Raw genomic sequence first — 18,773 nt, 5'->3', positions numbered from 1 at the left:
AACACGGTGTTGGCTCTCCTGCCAACCACAACAATTACTACCCTATTCAACGGTCGGCGATCTCTGTCGATCCACAGACGAATTCTGCCCGTACGCTTTGTAACACCACAGCTCTTATGCTGTATGGATTCATTTTGCTTTATTTAATGTTACATTGTTGATCGCCTGTGAATGTGTTCAAATCGATAGCATAAAATTGTGTATTCTTTTCTTTGTCAAACCTTTGATGTCGTGATTTGATTCTATGCAAAGTAGTGTATCTGCAATTTGTATTCTTTGTCCCATTTGGAGGGAACAGAACTTATTGTATGTAATTGTAATTCTGTGTGAATAATTTTTTGTAGAAGTGTCAATATGTGAAAATGTTCTGTTTTATTTAATGTATTTGTTTGCTGTTATGTAAATTGCTGATCCTCACTTAGGGTTCTTAGTTATTCTGTATGTAAGAGGTAGTGTGGTTCCCCTCGGGAACGGAACTGTGTAGCGCGCGCAAATTGTGGTTGGCCTAGGTGGAAAAGGTGGAACTGATAGTCAGTCGGAGACGAGCCACCAGTCGGAAAGGAGCTACCAGTCTGTGCACTGTCAATGTAAAGGTGCATATCATGCTGATTCAGAGAGAGGCTTTTACTGCTTCTTTCCAATGCCTCGGATGGGTGGATAAATAGCTGGATCTATTCTGGAATTTGTATGAATCATCGCCATGAAGATACGATAAAGTCCGGCAATTCTACCTGTAATTCCACCTACCAACATGCAGTTGCCACCACATTGCGCAATCACTGTAACGTAATACTATATTGATGTACAGTGAAGGATCAGCCTAATGGATGTGTTAGTGTGCTGAAATATAAGGTAATTCATATTGGAATTTATTTACCTACCTTGATTTTACTCCTCATCATAACACCTCTCAGGGTCCTCTCCGTTTGAAGTAAAGTGATTACCGAGTGTCCTTACTCAAAGTACGTTGAAGCCTAGAGCTTTGTTAAATAATGCCTCTTGAACTTATTTGAAAGATAGTTAAAGCTAATGTGGTAACAGAGTGAGTTAAAGCAAATGTTATTTGTCCAATAATAATTTTCCTATTGAAACTGTTATTTAAAGTGCTGTTACCAACTTCAAACTTTAGGCTGAGTCTTATAAAGTAAATGATCACGTTGTTGTCTGTAGTAAATTCTAAAAAGGAGAGTCAATTCCTTGCAATTTTGTCAACATTGTGTTTCGTTGTAGTAAAAGTGAGAAAGCTGCAGTTGTGAAACGTTACATTCTCATGTATGCCAAGTGTTTGTCTCTCTTGTGTGCATGTTAACAGTATAAAGACCACTCAGTTTGTGTAAACCCTGAAAGTGATAGTGTTTTTCTGTACCTGTTATAATTTTGAAAATAGTTCCTGCTGCTCTAACTGTTAGCTTCAATCTTAAAACATATGTGTGTTAGAGTTCATTGCACTCGCGTCTTGCTAAGTCTAGGTTGTGTCTGTTGTGTTGTCCATTATAGTTACTTATACCTACTTTCATAAACGAGAATGTTAATCTTTCTCTTGCCTAATTAGGCTGGCGACCGTTTCCCTTATTCTATAAACAGTATAGCAAGGCAAAATTTTGTTTGTCACTATTCCAATATTAACGTAATTCTGACTTTCATTTCCGATAAGCCACTTCCATTAGGAACAATACGGTCAACTTAACAAAATTCCTCTCAGAGGGTAACACTGCTCTGTTGCTTTGTGCCATAGTTACTTTTACAAAATTGTTTTATGTTACAACCTCCTTCTGGCATTGAGGTTATGGTACAGTAGTTAGCAGACGGGGAGTGTTATACGTGGCGCCGCGTGACAGGACGTTGTTCAGTTTGCACCTACAGACGGAAAAAATTATAAGTAGTTAGCATTTTACAAACATTGAGTGAACATAAAACGTCCAGCGGCACGAACCTGTACATTACTTGACAGAACTAGTAGTGAAAGTTCAGTTTAAATTAAAAATAAAAGGTATCAGTACTTAATAATAGCTAAAATGGACAGGAAATTAGAAATAAATTTAGACGCGCGAGAGCAAAATGCAACCGAGAGCAGTTCAGGCAGCACACCAACAGATGGCATGACGCGCGAGTTAAATTACGTACGTTATCACGCAGACATTAATAAACAGATCGAAGCTATGTGTGTAGCGCGTACTAAGCAAGACAATGTAGGCGATGTTGTCGAAGACAGTGGCTATGCTGATGAATCGAGGGATATGTTTGAATCACCAAAACCAGAAAGGGGTGTAGGATCTGAACACGAAAAGGCAGTAGAATCTAAAAGTGAAAAGACACTAGATCTGACTGATTTGCTTAGAATACTGTCTGCGCAAAATGACAATATTAAGGCACAAATTGCAGCACAGGGACAGCAAAATGCAGCAGAAAATGACAGTATTAAGGTACAAATCGCAGCACTAGGGCAACAAAATGTAGAACAAAGACAGCTAATTGCAGCACAGGGGCAGTTAATTACCACACAGGGTAGCGATATTAGTAAACAGATTGAGAAAATTGATGTAAAAGTAGACATTGTGAGTAATGAAATTAAAAACCTTAAAAGCGAAATTACTGTCATCAATGGCAATATTGCCAACATGCAAGGACAAATTGATGACATTAACGAAAGATTTGACTCTGAAGTAATTAAAATTCAAGATCAAATTGAACCCTTAGTCTGTACTAAGGTTGACGAAAAGGTATTCGGTATTAAATCCGAAATACAAACCGAATGTAACGCGGAATTTGCACAGATTAAACAATCTGTAACAGAAACAAGCAGAGCTCTAACCAAACAGATTCTTACTTGCGAAAAGAAGTGTGAACATAACACTTCACAAATCCAAGGCAAAGTGTATGACTTGGAAAGGAAAATACAAACCGGACCTACACATTTTACTGAAAGAATGCCTCTCAGTAAAATATTAGAGGGCGAAGAGAAATTCGACCCTGCAAAGAGGCATAACGGATGGCACCCCCTAGACTTTGTAAAGAATTGCGAAAGAAATTTTCCTGAATATTTGTCTGATCAGGAAAAAATTAATGTCATAATCAGTGCATTAACAGGAGAAGCAAAAAGGTGGGGGTTGAATCTTGATACTAACCAGATGTCTTTTGAAACTTTCAAACAAAAATTTATTGACGAATACTGGTCAGAACAAAAACAAGACCAGTTGTGGCGTGAATTTCTAATTGCCAGGTTGTATGACATCAGAGGTAGGCAAACCATGAAAGAATTCTGCGAATCATGGTACAGAAAACTGATACATTTGAAGGCTAGAAGAACTGAAGCTGAGATCGTTTGGGTTCTTTGGCAGAAACTGCCTGAGGATTCGAAACGATATGTTGGGAGTACACACAGTAGTTTTTCTGCGTTCTTGGAAAGGGTAGAAGATGAAGATCACTGGCGAAGAAATCGCGAGTACCGTCCCCATAATAACAATAATTATTTGCGAGAAAGTAATGACCAAAATGAACAACCTGAAAACGAAAGATATCGTGTAAACGCGATTCAAAGAGGTCGTGCGAGAGGTAGAGGAAATTATACGACGCGCGGCAGAAGATACATAGCACGAAATTCCCAAACTAGAGACGAAATGGAAAACTAAAGACCGCGTGTGTTACGGGCCGGATTCACGCGGAAACCGATTTTGGGCCCAAAGAAAAGATGTCAAATATTAGATTCGAGAAGGAAAAATGTAAACTACGGGGCAGAAAGGTTAAGGACGCGCCTATAGCAGACGGGCGCGGAATGATACATAGTGGCGTTCCCAGTGCGAACTCACGTGACCGTTCGTGCTCAGGCCAGCCGTTGGCGAAGCAGCGTACATTGCACTTGGCAGCAGACACAAATGGCAGACGTCGGAACAAGATGGCTGCCGTAGAGAGAGACAGAAGAGGCGGGATCGGACACTTCCGATGGCCGGTTTCAGTAGTAGATGAATGTAGAAATGAAAATAAAGTTAATATGTCATATGATAATGATAACTCGGTATCGGAATCGTGTGAAAAGACTTTTTTAAAGAATGAAAGGGAGCCAGAAAAGGCGAGTGGAAAGGAGAACATCTGTACTGTTAATGATGTGTATGAAGTAAAAGACGTAAATGTGGGGGAGATTGTGATGAATAAAGAGGAAAGGGAGGTAGAATATGCCACGCAAAAGACGTGTGCACAATTAAAAATAGGTGAAAATGATGTAAAGGAGGACGTTAGTGAACATGACATTATAAGCAGTGCAGACAAAATTGTTGTTGATGGAAAAGTGTTTTATGAGTCTAATGCAGAAGGGTCTAGTATGTATTTCGCACGATTACCTGAGAATGATAACAAAGGGGAAAATGGAATGAAAGTTATCGAAGTACATGACGATTATACTAAATATGAAGTTAAGGCTGAAATCGTTCAAAGTGATATAACTGAAGTGCCTGCGTGTCCAAACGATGTGCATCATGTAGAAAAGGAGTCGGAAAACGAAGTGGCTGAGACATCTAGTGATAATCTGCCTCACTGTCTAAAAGTTGCTTTCCTGCTCGAATCTGATAACGAAATAGAACCTAGTGATAGTTCAGACGAAGGAGAGACGACAGATTCAGATACAGATGAATTTTCGGAGGTCGACAAACATAATTATACCTTTACAGAAAGAGGTTACGAAAAAATTAATGACATCTTTTCGAAACAAAATCCGGAATGTGTAACTGAAACAAAACCGAAAGAGCCGCCGGATGATACTATATTAGGGCGGGCTTTACTAAATGAAATGACAGAAATAGATTTACAGAAACCTAAAGAATGTTCAGAGATAAATATAGTAGACCGTGAACTGTTAAAGATCTGTAAAGATGTAGAGGTCCACAAACCCAAAAAGCCACCTGATATACGATTGAAATCAGTAGGTAATATTTCCTGGAAAGATATAATGGTTGAGCAGGATTTATTATGGGAAGAACAGGAGGTAAAGGAACAGAGAATTATTAAACAAACTATAATACCTGTAAATGTTTGTAACACTGAACTGCAAGTACTTTTAGACACAGGATCCCAAATCAGTGCCATATCAGAATCTTTCTTTAATCATATTTCATGTAATCCAGGGTTAGTAATAATGTCTGTTAGTGGAGTGAAAATTATAGGAGCTACTGGTAGATCCAGCAAGCCCATTCAAAAACAAGTATTGATGGACTTTGAAATAGGAAGCCAAAAATTTGAACATGATTTTTTAGTGGTCCCTGAACTAAGTGCTGAAATGATCCTAGGTATTGATTGGCTAGACAAGGAAAAAGTAATTTTAGATTGTGGTAGTGGAACTGTTAAGATTAGTAGGGAAACCGAGACAATAGAAATTAAATTTGAAGGTAACAACCAGGTCCAAGCTGTGAATGTGGAATCCATTTTATTAAAAATAGAATCTGAAAATGATGGTTTATCCCAACTATATGAAATATACCATGTGAGAGGTTTATTGCAGGATGATCAAAAAACTGACAGTCTAAGGGAAATTGTTGGTGTTATCCAAGGAATATCATGTGAACAGAAAGATGATTTATTTGATATCTTGAATAGTAATAAGAAAGTGTTCTCTGATAAACCAGGTGTCGTAAATAACTTTGAATACCGTATGGATATCCTGGAACATGAACCATTCTTTGTCAGACCATATCCAATACCTATAGCTAAGAAAGAGGCAGTACAAGCTGAAATTGATAAAATGTTGGAATGGGGGGTAATAGAAAGAAGCAATAGTGAATACAATAGTCCACTTATTATAGTCAACAAAAAGGATGGAGGTGTAAGAGTAGTCATTGATGCACGAACATTGAATAAAATTGTCAGGAGAGAAGTAGACAGGCCTGAAAATTTAGATGATTTATTACAAAAGTTCCATAATGTGAAATATCTAACCAGTTTAGACCTTACTGCTGGATATTGGCAGATCCCATTACACAAAGATTCTAGAAAATACACAGCTTTTTTGTTTGCAGGAAAATGTTACCAATACAAAGTTGTACCATTTGGTTTGAATACTTCTGTTTCTGTTTTCATTAGGGCTTTGGATTCTGTGTTGGGAAAAGAACTTTGTGCTAGATTGACTGTATATGTGGATGACTTATTGATTGCTACTGATAACTGGGAAGAATATTGTGACCTGTTAAAGAAAACCCTTATTGCTCTTCAAGCAGGGGGCATGACTTTAAAGTTAAAAAAGTGTGAATTTGTGAGACAAGAAATTAAGTTTTTAGGACACATAATAACCACATCTGGGATTAGCAAGGACCCAGAAAAGCTTAATGTTATTGAAAATTGCCCTCCTCCAAAGAACAGGAAACAGTTGAAAGCGTTTTTAGGTCTTTGTGGGTTTTACCGCAAATTTGTGAAAGGGCAAGCTTTTAACAGCCCACATTTGAATGGCTTGTTAAAGAAAAATAGTGTATATATTTGGACATCTGAATGTCAGAAAGATTTTGAAAATTTGAAAACCGAGTTAGTAAGGGAAAACATTTTACATCATCCAGTTTTAAGTGAGCCATTCCACATGATTACAGACAGTAGTGCTTATGTTATTGGTGTTGAAATATTTCAGGAAAACACAGAATCTGGGGAAACTGAACATAATACCATTGCTTTTGCTAGTAGAACTTTAACTAAATATGAGAAAAACTGTACTATTTCAGAGAAGGAGGCTTTAGCAATCATTTGGGGATTAAAGAAATTTAGGAATTATTTATGGGGACATAAAACTATAATTCATACAGACCACAAGGCATTAACCTTTTTAAAAAACTGTCGACTGTTTACTGGCAGGTTGAGTCGATGGGCGTTGTACTTACAACAGTTTGATCATGAGATATTATACATTAAAGGTAGTGACAATTATGTAGCTGATGCTTTATCACGGTTGCCTGAGGGTATGAACAACTTACCAAGGGAAGATAATGAAGATGGCAAATTCCATGTAAGATATATTAAGGAGGTTCCAGGTAGGAAAAGAATTGAGCAAATTTGTAAAAGTATGAGGTTCCACCAGAATGAGGATGAAATTTGGAAATCAGTGAAAGTTAATTTTAGTAACCCGAATTACCCACAAATCTGTAGATTTTACAAGATATTTAATGGAATTTTATATAGGAGAAAGAATACCAGCACTGAAGAATGGAAGGTGTGTTGGCCTAGGCAATTTGAGACTGAAGTAATTGATTATTTTCATCTTGCCTTAGGGCATTGTGGTCCCAAGAAATGCATTGAAAAGTTAAATGATGTTGTTGCAATTAATGTAGGTGTTACTAAGAAAATTACTGAGAGAATAAGATCTTGTGATGTATGTCAGAGGGCAAAAGTAACAAACAAACAAAATCAAGGTTTCATGCAGAATACCGTACCAGAGGACACATTAGAATTACTGTCAGTGGATTTGTATGGTCCTTTACCTAAAACCTCAGGTAATTGGTCTTACATTGTTGTAGTATTGGAAGTGTTCTCCAAATTTATTAAATTATATCCAATCAGGAAAGCAGTCTTCAGCAAGATGACTGAGTATTTTAACACCATTGGTAAACCTAAAGCAGTTTTGTCTGATAATGGACCACAGTTTATCTCAAAAATCTGGAAGGAAGGCATGAAGCAACATGAAGTTCAAGTTAAATATATTTCAGCTTACCACCCGGCTAGTAACCCTGTCGAAAGATATATGCGTGAATTAGGAAGGTTAGGTAGAACCTACTGTCACCATAACCATAAGGCTTGGGGCAGATTTGTAAATGACTTTGAAAAGACCATGAACACCTTATACCATGAAACCACAGGTTTTACCCCTGAAGAAATTCTGTTGGACCATAAAAGTAAAAGTATTATTGAAGAGATCTTGCAATTCCCCCCTATTGTAGGAATTAACCTGCATGAGAAAAAAGAGTTAGTTAAGAAAAGAATGAAAGAGAAAGCGGCCGCTAGATCTAAGAGGCATGATGATAACCTCAAAACAACTAAATTTAAGCTTGGAGATTATGTTTTAGTAAAGACCCATGAAAAATCTAGCGAAATTAATAATGAAATTTCTAAATTCAAATATATTTACAATGGACCTTTTGAAGTGCAAGGAACTCCACATGCAAATGCTTATTTTCTTGTGTACCCTAGGTCAAGGAAGCCTTTAGGAGTTAGAAATATAGTTGACCTGAAAATGTATGTCCACAGAAACCAATAATGAATGAAATGTACAACCCTCAGGGGGCAATGCACTCTTTGCATTGTCAGGTGCCTGACGAGCACCAGGGACCCGAGTCGTTGCTAGCACTACTTCCATTTCTTTTCGTGCTGCCAACCTTCCTCTTCATCATTCAGAACTTTTACTATCTTCTTTCCTTCTTCTCTATCAGAGTGTATTGAATAGTGTGGCAATGGTGTAAGATATTGTGTATTGTTTGTGGACAAGTAAATGGAAAAATAATATGGGTACACTAGAAAATGGCAAAGAATAATGAAAATATAGTGGGTACTGTAAAGGAAAAATGAAATTAGAAAGTAATTGGAAAGAGAAATATGGATGAGAAAAGGTAAGAATATTGAAAAGAAAAGGTAAATGAATGCCATAATATAATTAAATGTAAATGTTTTTGAAAAAGAAAGGGGCAAATATGGTGTTGAAAAACTGTATATGTGTTCAAAACTGAGGAGATGAACCTGGCTAAGGTATGTGTAAAGTAGATGTGAGGTATGTGTCTAGTGCCAGCAAAAGAGTTGGCAGAAATCACTTGCAATAGGATATGAAATTATTGTCCTGATCTTGATGTATGTAATGACCTAACTGTGTGTGGAAAAGCAATGATAAAGGAGTAGTAAGAAATACTTTATCCTAACTTGATCCTGAATATGACATTTAATTCTTTCTCGATTAATGTATATGTTACCTGATTGTGTCATTTGAAAAGAAATGATTTTCTTGCCAGTGTCTAATTGCTGTTTCAAAGTTGCAGGGTTTATGTTTTATACCATTAATGCAAATTTTACCAAAGATGTGACATAATGATAAAAAACCTGGAAATGATGTCAATAAACTGCTCAAAAATATGTTGATGGGCAGCAAAACAAGACAAAGAATAAAAATGCTGTGGTCCTGAAGTTGAGGACTACAAAATATACGATGTGAGCAGTAACCAAAGGACTTGCCATTGTGGGGCAAGGAGCTGATAAGTGGTCATGAACTGCCGAACCTAGAGGATGGGGCAGTGTGTCAATTTAAAAATGTGTTTTTTGTGTATTCTTAATCTAAATTGTGTTTTTGTGTCTAAATGTGTATGTAAAAAGACTGCTAAACCAATAATGGGTAGAATGTGTAACATGGACTGCTAGTGCTGAGGCAAGCAGTGAATTAAGTTAGGTTTTTTTGAGCAATATGTTATAAACTGACTATTCTTATTGAAGTCAGTGAAAAGTTATTATAAAATATATAAGGAATCTTATTTAAATGGATGTAGATGTTTTTGATACTAGGTTTTTTGAAATAACGTAAAGTTTTGGACTGCCTTGTTTTGAAACACAGCAGTGATGATTAAAGATAGGCTCTGAATATGTTAGTGTGTTTATGTGTAACAAATATTTTGGACTGCTATTAATGAAGAGCAGCTTTAAAGTTAATTATTTTGAAACAACCTTGCAAAGTTACTTTGGTATTTAAGGAGTCAGTTGGAAAAGGTTTCTCATAGTTGTTTGTATAAATAATTGTGCATATCCGGATGCAAACTGAAATTTTCAATATTTCATTAATTGCTGAACCTTGTAAAATATACTGTGATCATTAATATGCTTGTGTGTCTGTGAAATTTTACATTCCTCTATAATTATTGAGAGACAAAATTCTGTTTTGCTAACTTAGAATGTCCTGTGTTATTGTATATGTGTTTAAATTTTTTTTTCATATTATTTAAAGGCTTTTCCTATTCTACTTATATGTAGATGAGTTTGTGTACTGATTGCCTATTAATTGAACTGTGTGTGTATGAAAAGAACATGCTTAAAGATATCTTGTGTAATGGTGCAAAATTAGTTTCCTTAAACCAGTGTGAAATTGAAAATTGCTTTAGATATTTTACTTTGAAAATATTTTGGAAAAAATACGTGCAATTTCTTAGTGTATATACTGTATATTTGTAATGTGTGTGTGTGTGTTTTTTTTCTCCCAACTGAAGTTGGATGGAATAAATTTTTTTTTTTTTTTGCAGCCCGCACCACTTAGGTGTTATGGATGTTTCCTTGAAGTATCCCTGATGGGAAACTTCAACGAAACATGGGGCATGTGTAACACCACAGCTCTTATGCTGTATGGATTCATTTTGCTTTATTTAATGTTACATTGTTGATCGCCTGTGAATGTGTTCAAATCGATAGCATAAAATTGTGTATTCTTTTCTTTGTCAAACCTTTGATGTCGTGATTTGATTCTATGCAAAGTAGTGTATCTGCAATTTGTATTCTTTGTCCCATTTGGAGGGAACAGAACTTATTGTATGTAATTGTAATTTTGTGTGAATAATTTTTTGTAGAAGTGTCAATATGTGAAAATGTTCTGTTTTATTTAATGTATTTGTTTGCTGTTATGTAAATTGCTGATCCTCACTTAGGGTTCTTAGTTATTCTGTATGTAAGAGGTAGTGTGGTTCCCCTCGGGAACGGAACTGTGTAGCGCGCGCAAATTGTGGTTGGCCTAGGTGGAAAAGGTGGAACTGATAGTCAGTCGGAGACGAGCCACCAGTCGGAAAGGAGCTACCAGTCTGTGCACTGTCAATGTAAAGGTGCATATCATGCTGATTCAGAGAGAGGCTTTTACTGCTTCTTTCCAATGCCTCGGATGGGTGGATAAATAGCTGGATCTATTCTGGAATTTGTATGAATCATCGCCATGAAGATACGATAAAGTCCGGCAATTCTACCTGTAATTCCACCTACCAACATGCAGTTGCCACCACATTGCGCAATCACTGTAACGTAATACTATATTGATGTACAGTGAAGGATCAGCCTAATGGATGTGTTAGTGTGCTGAAATATAAGGTAATTCATATTGGAATTTATTTACCTACCTTGATTTTACTCCTCATCATAACACCTCTCAGGGTCCTCTCCGTTTGAAGTAAAGTGATTACCGAGTGTCCTTACTCAAAGTACGTTGAAGCCTAGAGCTTTGTTAAATAATGCCTCTTGAACTTATTTGAAAGATAGTTAAAGCTAATGTGGTAACAGAGTGAGTTAAAGCAAATGTTATTTGTCCAATAATAATTTTCCTATTGAAACTGTTATTTAAAGTGCTGTTACCAACTTCAAACTTTAGGCTGAGTCTTATAAAGTAAATGATCACGTTGTTGTCTGTAGTAAATTCTAAAAAGGAGAGTCAATTCCTTGCAATTTTGTCAACATTGTGTTTCGTTGTAGTAAAAGTGAGAAAGCTGCAGTTGTGAAACGTTACATTCTCATGTATGCCAAGTGTTTGTCTCTCTTGTGTGCATGTTAACAGTATAAAGACCACTCAGTTTGTGTAAACCCTGAAAGTGATAGTGTTTTTCTGTACCTGTTATAATTTTGAAAATAGTTCCTGCTGCTCTAACTGTTAGCTTCAATCTTAAAACATATGTGTGTTAGAGTTCATTGCACTCGCGTCTTGCTAAGTCTAGGTTGTGTCTGTTGTGTTGTCCATTATAGTTACTTATACCTACTTTCATAAACGAGAATGTTAATCTTTCTCTTGCCTAATTAGGCTGGCGACCGTTTCCCTTATTCTATAAACAGTATAGCAAGGCAAAATTTTGTTTGTCACTATTCCAATATTAATGTAATTCTGACTTTCATTTCCGATAAGCCACTTCCATTAGGAACAATACGGTCAACTTAACAAAATTCCTCTCAGAGGGTAACACTGCTCTGTTGCTTTGTGCCATAGTTACTTTTACAAAATTGTTTTATGTTACAACCTGCTTCTGGCATTGAGGTTATGGTACAGTAGTTAGCAGACGGGGAGTGTTATAGCTTCTGTGCTGTACGTGTTCCTTCACGTTTCCACTACACTATCACATCGGAAACAGAGGACCTATGGATGTTTAGAAATGTGGAAATCTCGCGTACAGACTTATGACATAAATAACACTCAATCACCTGACAACATTCGAAGTCTGTAGGTTCCGCGGAGCGCCCCATTCTGCTCTCTCACGATGTCTAATGACTACTGAAATCGCTGATAAGGAGTAACTGGCAGTGAGTGGCAGCACAATGCACCTAATATTACAAACGTATGTTTTTGGAGGTGTCCGGATACTTTTGATCACCTAGTGTAATTTTAACTCTAGTTATTTACCTACCTGCCGTTAGTGTGCACATTTACGAAGTTACGTTGACTTCCTACTACATCCTCAGGATGCTTCAGTTTTTGAGTCAGGCAACATATTCCAGATCATTTAGATTGGGATCGGCTGAGACTTATGAATGATGGTCATGAAAGTAATAAAATAATCCTTATGTAGACGCCATAAATCCAGCTGCTAGTCGAAATGATTCCATGTCACTCTTTTTTGTACCAACTCTGATTACAAGTGCCTGACTTTGGTTTTTAATAGCTTTCTTTCCCTCCCCTCAAGGTAGCTCGGACTACCCGAATAATCAAACAACGGAGAGTCAGGAACCCCACAACCAAGTATCTGGCGAGGTGGCGCTGGGGCAGAGCGGATCCCAAACTGGAATACCTGGAAGGGGATATCCAGTTGCTGCACTCGCCTGGTTAGCAAGGGAAACCTCCTGAAAACCTTGGTCGAAATCGTGAAATGAAATTATTTTTATTTTATGTCATAAACAGACTTAACATTTTTTCTAGACAAATTTTAAAATCTAAAGTTTGCGTATATTTGTATGTGCTTGTGTGGAAGTCGGTTTTCAGAATGGACTGACGGACACCTCCGAAAAACCTTGATTGAAACGGGAGACTTGAAAGTTACTTATTTATTTATGGAGCATAATCTTTCGTTGAAGACGTTGTTTCAACCATAAATTTTGCAGTTGTTTATGTGAAAGGCGTATAACGTTATCGAACGGACTGATGTGGAACAGAGGTTCCTATAAACCCATAAGTGTACAGGGATAAATGTTTGTTTAGTGACTGCGAATGGGAAATAAACTTCTTACAGTGTCGAACATTTATCAAGAAACTATTTCTCCTCGTATCCTGACGACAAATATATAAAAAAATCTGTTTTCAGTGTATATAACTTACGACATACGGAACGTCCTTAAGGTACCCCTCTCATGATTGGTGTCCTCAAATGAGGACACTTAAATTTTGGCTCATTTCTGACATCTTTGGACTGTGAGGTGACCGTAAAAGCTCAGGTAACTCATATGAGGACTAATAATAGATACAAGATTATCTCCTAGATGACAGTGTTGGTGTTTGGCGCGCTAGAACCTTAGATTCGTCACTCCAATCTTGATATAGCCACGGAGCTGTGTTGCGAATGTTTGACATGTTCTGTGAGAAAAGTACTGCTGTCTCTGGAGAGGTATGTGTTATAATAAGTTTGTTAATACTTATTACAGATTATTTGATACTTTCTGCATATTTCTGAATGGTATAAATGTTTATTTTCATAAAAATTACTTCTGTCCTCATTTGAGGACTTTATTCGTCAAGATGACTTTACACTACTGTCTTCAGTACATATAGAAAATTGACTTTCTTCTCCTCTGTTGTTTTATAGTACCATACTTTACTGCATGTAGCACTCGGTCATTTGGTCAGTTTTGATATATACCAACGTAGATATTGGCTGTAGCCAAGCATCAGAAAATTAGTTTGATACATACTAACGTAGATATTAACTGTAGCCAAACATCAGAAAATTAGTTCGAGTTGCACACACGAATTTATAGTTATTTTCGAAAAATTGAGTAAATCTATATTATTCCTTTATGATGACAGACAGGCCGAATTCATGAGCCAAGATATTCGAAGACGATAGAATTTGTTCAAATAAAGAACGAAGTAAGACCTTTAGCCAGATTGTAAGTGGTGAGAACTTCTACAAATTTTGGAAGCTGATTCAGAAAATGGTTTGGGTTGGAGTGATGACTCTGACAACGACCCATCATTTGAAGTAGACCTCATCACTGATACTTGTAATATATCTTCAGAAACAAGTTACACTGACAATGAAAATGTTCCCAACAAGGAGAAAAGTGCAACAGATCATACTGAGGTTGAAAGTGAAATTCTAAGAGATCCTCATGAACCAGGAATATCAACAAAATGTCCTAAAAGGAATGTGATTCGGTTGAGTGTATTGGACAACTCAGTTATTGTGCCACCATTTACGGGAAAAGCAAAAGTGTGCATTACTGGAGAAAGTCACCTTGATTTCTTTTTGGTGCTGTTTCCAGAGAAACTCATACATGAAATGGTTCAGCAGACCAATTTACATGCGCATCAGAAAAAAATGAATATTTCTCTTCTTCTGTTTCTGTAATGCGATATATTATGGAATAACACTCGTAATGTCTTACTTGAGATATCCGAGAATACGAGAACATGGTCTGAGGAAACTGGCTTGCGCATGAACTTGATTGCTGATGCTACGTCGTACAGGAGATATGAAGAACTGCGCCGTTTGCTAAATTTCAAAGATGTTTCTACAATTCCTCCGGACAATACTGCAAAGCTATCAGATTACGACCAATTTTGGAAGCCCTTCATGATAACTATCACAAGGCTCCCGAACGTGAAGAATTTCACAGTGTTGATGAGATGGTGATTCTGTTCAAAGGGAGATCATCATTGAAGCAGTACCTTCCCAAAAACCCCAAGAAATTGGGCTACAAAATAAGGGTGCGTGCAGGAGTGTTTGGTTATGTGTATTGCTTCGAACTGTTTCAAGACGCTGGTGGAGGACGCAGTAATATGTTTGAATGTGGGGCAGCAGGAGATGATGTGCTCCGTGTCACGACATTCATGGAAAGAACTACAAAGTCTATGCTGACAATCTCTTCAGTAGCATTCCCTTGGTGCTAAAACTGAAAGAGCTGAACATATAGTATGTTGGTTACATTCGCATATAAAAAACTGAAGTCGGAAAAAGAATTACAGAAGAAGGGAGGTGGCAGTTCTTCAGTAGTGACATCACCAGAAGGCGTTACGGTCACGAGACGGATTCACAATTCACTTGTAACCGTTGTATCTTCATATACTGGAAGAGAACCTGAAGATGTTGCTACCAGATTTTGTCGAACGGAAAAGAAGTTTATAGAGATCAAAAGACCCCACTGTACTGGAATTTATAATAAGCAAATTGGAGTAGCAGACCTAATGGATTCTTTGGTGGCCTTCTATACAAAAGACACCAGAAATCTTAGGTGGTACATGAGGATGTTCTACCACATGCTAAATGTGACTGTAGTAAATGCATGGATACTCTGGAGGATGAGTGAAAAACAAAATATCGATTTGTTAGCATTCAAAAGTAGAGTCGCCTCTAGGCTAATATACAAAGTAAAAGAAGAGATTACAAGAAAGAGTAGAGGCAGGCCTTCAGACGAAAGCCCATTGCCGTCTGTACAATCAAAAAAGAGAGCCTGTCATGCGGTACCCAACGAATGACGCTTCGGTGGCGGATCATACGGTCCAGCCAAGTCAGGTGGTTCCAATGCCAACAGGTGTCACGATCGGGACTGCCGTCGGAAAACCCGTTACATTTGTGAAAAGTGTGAAGTTTCTGTTTGCCCTGAGTGTATGAAACAATTTCATTGTAGACAAAATACAAAATAGTGCACACTCTTCATGTATTCTTTGATATTACCGATAAATGTACTAATAGTGTACACTCTTTATGTATTCTTTGATGTTACTATAAATCTTCTTTGTAAAATATAATAGTTTTCGTGCTCTTTGTCGTCATACGAGGAAATCTCTCTATTGGTCTATGAAACTATTTTTTTAGATATCTTATGATTAATTCCGTGAAAGATAGGTCTTAAGGAACCAAATAATGTATTAGAATTTTTTTTCAATGTCGGGCTGATAATTTGTGCATGAGAGGGCTATTAATGATTAATGCATGTGATACATTATAATCGTGGTAGTTACCTCTTTGTGGGGCACGTCATGAACAAGGAGGTGCGACAATAAAGTAATGAGACTGGTCTGAAAAAAAAGTTGCTTACCATTTTAGTCAAGTTTAGTACTGCCTCCTTCAAAGTAGTTTACTTCTGATTGCACACACTTTTTCCAGCGCTTCTGACATTGATGGTAACATTTCTGGAACTCATCTTCTGTAATTTCTTCTAAGACCCTCGTCACATTTTTTTGGACATCTTGTGTTGTTTAAAATGGTGTAACTTCACCGCCGTTTTGACTCTTGGAAATAGAAAAAAGTCGCACGGAGGGATATCTGGTAAATAACGTGGCGGTGGTAGTACTGAAATTTGATTTGAGGTTAAAAATTATCGTGAAGCAGAATCCAACTATCAGCAATGTTGGCACGGACATGAAGAACTTTTTTACGAAGTGTTTCTAAATTTCTTTGTAGTAATATTGTTTAACTGTTTGTCCAGGAGGCACCCACTCTTTATGAATCAAAGAAGCACACAACCATGCATTTCACTTTTGACTTTGACATGCGTTTTTTTTTTTTTTTCTCTCTCTGGGTGATCCCTTTGAGCACCATTGCGAATTTTCGCATTCTGTCTCTGGATAGTACTGAAAAAACAAACTTTTATCACCAGTGATAAAACGGCTCAACAATTCTGGATTTATTTCAGTTTGTTCTAACAGACCGGCTGCCACATTTTTCCGTGTTTCTCGCTCTTGCGGTGTGAGATTTTTTAGGACCATTTTTGCACAAATCTTTCTCATACCAAGATCTTCAGTTATTATTAGACGAACCGTTTCTCGATTGATGTTCAGTTCTTCTGCTATCATTTTCATGGATAATCTTCGATCAGATCGTACGAGTTCACGCACTCTGGCCAAGTTGACATCCGCCCGTGTGGTTGATGGTCCTCGACTGCGGTCTTCATCTTCAACATTCGTTCTGCCTTCACTAAACATTTTATGCCAACGAAACCCTTGAGCTCTTGACATAACCTCCTCTCCAAAAAAATGGTTCAAATGGCTCTGAGCACTATGGGACTCAACTGCTGAGGTCATTAGTCCCCTAGAACTTAGAACTAGTTAAACATAACTAACCTAAGGACATCACAAACATCCATGCCCGAGGCAGGATTCGAACCTGCGACCGTAGCGGTCTTGCGGTTCCAGACTGCAGCGCCTTTAACCGCACGGCCACTTCGGCCGGCTAACCTCCTCTCCAAAATCACTCTGAAGCCTACAGTAAGTTGTCGTCGCGTATTCACCCGATTTAACGCAAAAAGAAATAGCATACCCTTGCGCATTATTATGCGGTTCCATTTCCGTGACGAGAGACACAAACACGTGTTAACTTATTACAGTACAGCTCACGACTGAGCAGTTGCATTGATGTGCCGCTTGGACTAGAAGAAGCTTATAGACCATGGTCAAAGATATAGTGCCAACGCAAGCCGGCAGGGTTGCACATCTTGCAAAGAAAATCAGTCTCATTACTGTATTGTCGCACTTCGTATCTGAGAGCCGGTGAAGATAAGCTACTAACAATTGCTAGCCCCTGTTGTTGCGCTGACGTTGTTAGCAACGAACGCAAATTTGTCTACTTAAGCGAGACAGAGTCGCTTATTAACACAGACGCTATAGCTGTGTGGCATATTGGAAATAGTCTAGCTTCTGTTGAAAGCCATCAGATATTATAAAATCCCACGTCCTTTTTAGAATGTAATTTCTCACCTAGGGTATGGTTAGAGAAGAAACAAAATGGGTTCCTATTGATAACTAACCAAAATAATATGCAAATTTATTTCTCATCCCTGAACTCCAATTTATTTTCTAAATCCATTCTTGGTTTCCATTACTCCCACATAGCATGCGGCAGTGAAACGGGCGATTTGGCAACTCGAAATAGCACGCTACGTTAGGAATCAGAAAACGGGAGTGGTGTGATATGGACAAGAATGTTCAAATGTATGAATTCCTGAGGAACCAAAGTGCTTAGGTCATCGGTCCCTAAACTTACGCACTACTTAAACTAATCTATGCTAAGAACAACACACACACCCATGCCCGAGGGAGGACTCGAACCTCCGTTAGGAGGTTGGTTCAAATGGCTCTGAGCACTATGGGACTTAACATCTGTGGCCATCAGTCCCCTAGAACATAGAACTACTTAAACCTAACTAACCTAAGGACATCACACACATCCATGCCCGAGGCAGGATTCGAACCCGCAACCGCAGCGGTCACGCGGTTCCAGACTGAAGCGCCTAGAGCCGCACGGCCACTCCGGCCGGCACTTTGTTGGGAGGGGCCGTGCAGTCCGTGACATGACGCCTCAAACCGCGCCGCTACTTCGCGCGGCCTATGGACAAGAAACCTGATACCGATTTTCAATAGAGTTAGCGCGGTGGACTGGTGAACAAAGGCGACATTTCCTGACCTCCAAGATTCCCTGAACTTCCAGTGTTTGATTTCTTCCTTTGAGGATCCAGCACACACTACCCAGGAACTGAAGGATCAAAGTCAAGTGGAAGTTAAATGACGCGAAATGTGCGTGAAGGAACATGGCGGCCACCTTCATTATGTCATTTTCAGGGATTGGGCACATTAAATTTCAAGTGCTGTATCGACCTCACTGGCGGCCCTG

Source organism: Schistocerca americana, chromosome 4, assembly GCF_021461395.2.
Source record: "Schistocerca americana isolate TAMUIC-IGC-003095 chromosome 4, iqSchAmer2.1, whole genome shotgun sequence".
Classification (NCBI taxonomy): Eukaryota; Metazoa; Arthropoda; class Insecta; order Orthoptera; family Acrididae; genus Schistocerca; species Schistocerca americana.
Note: the sequence above shows the minus strand (reverse complement) of the source record.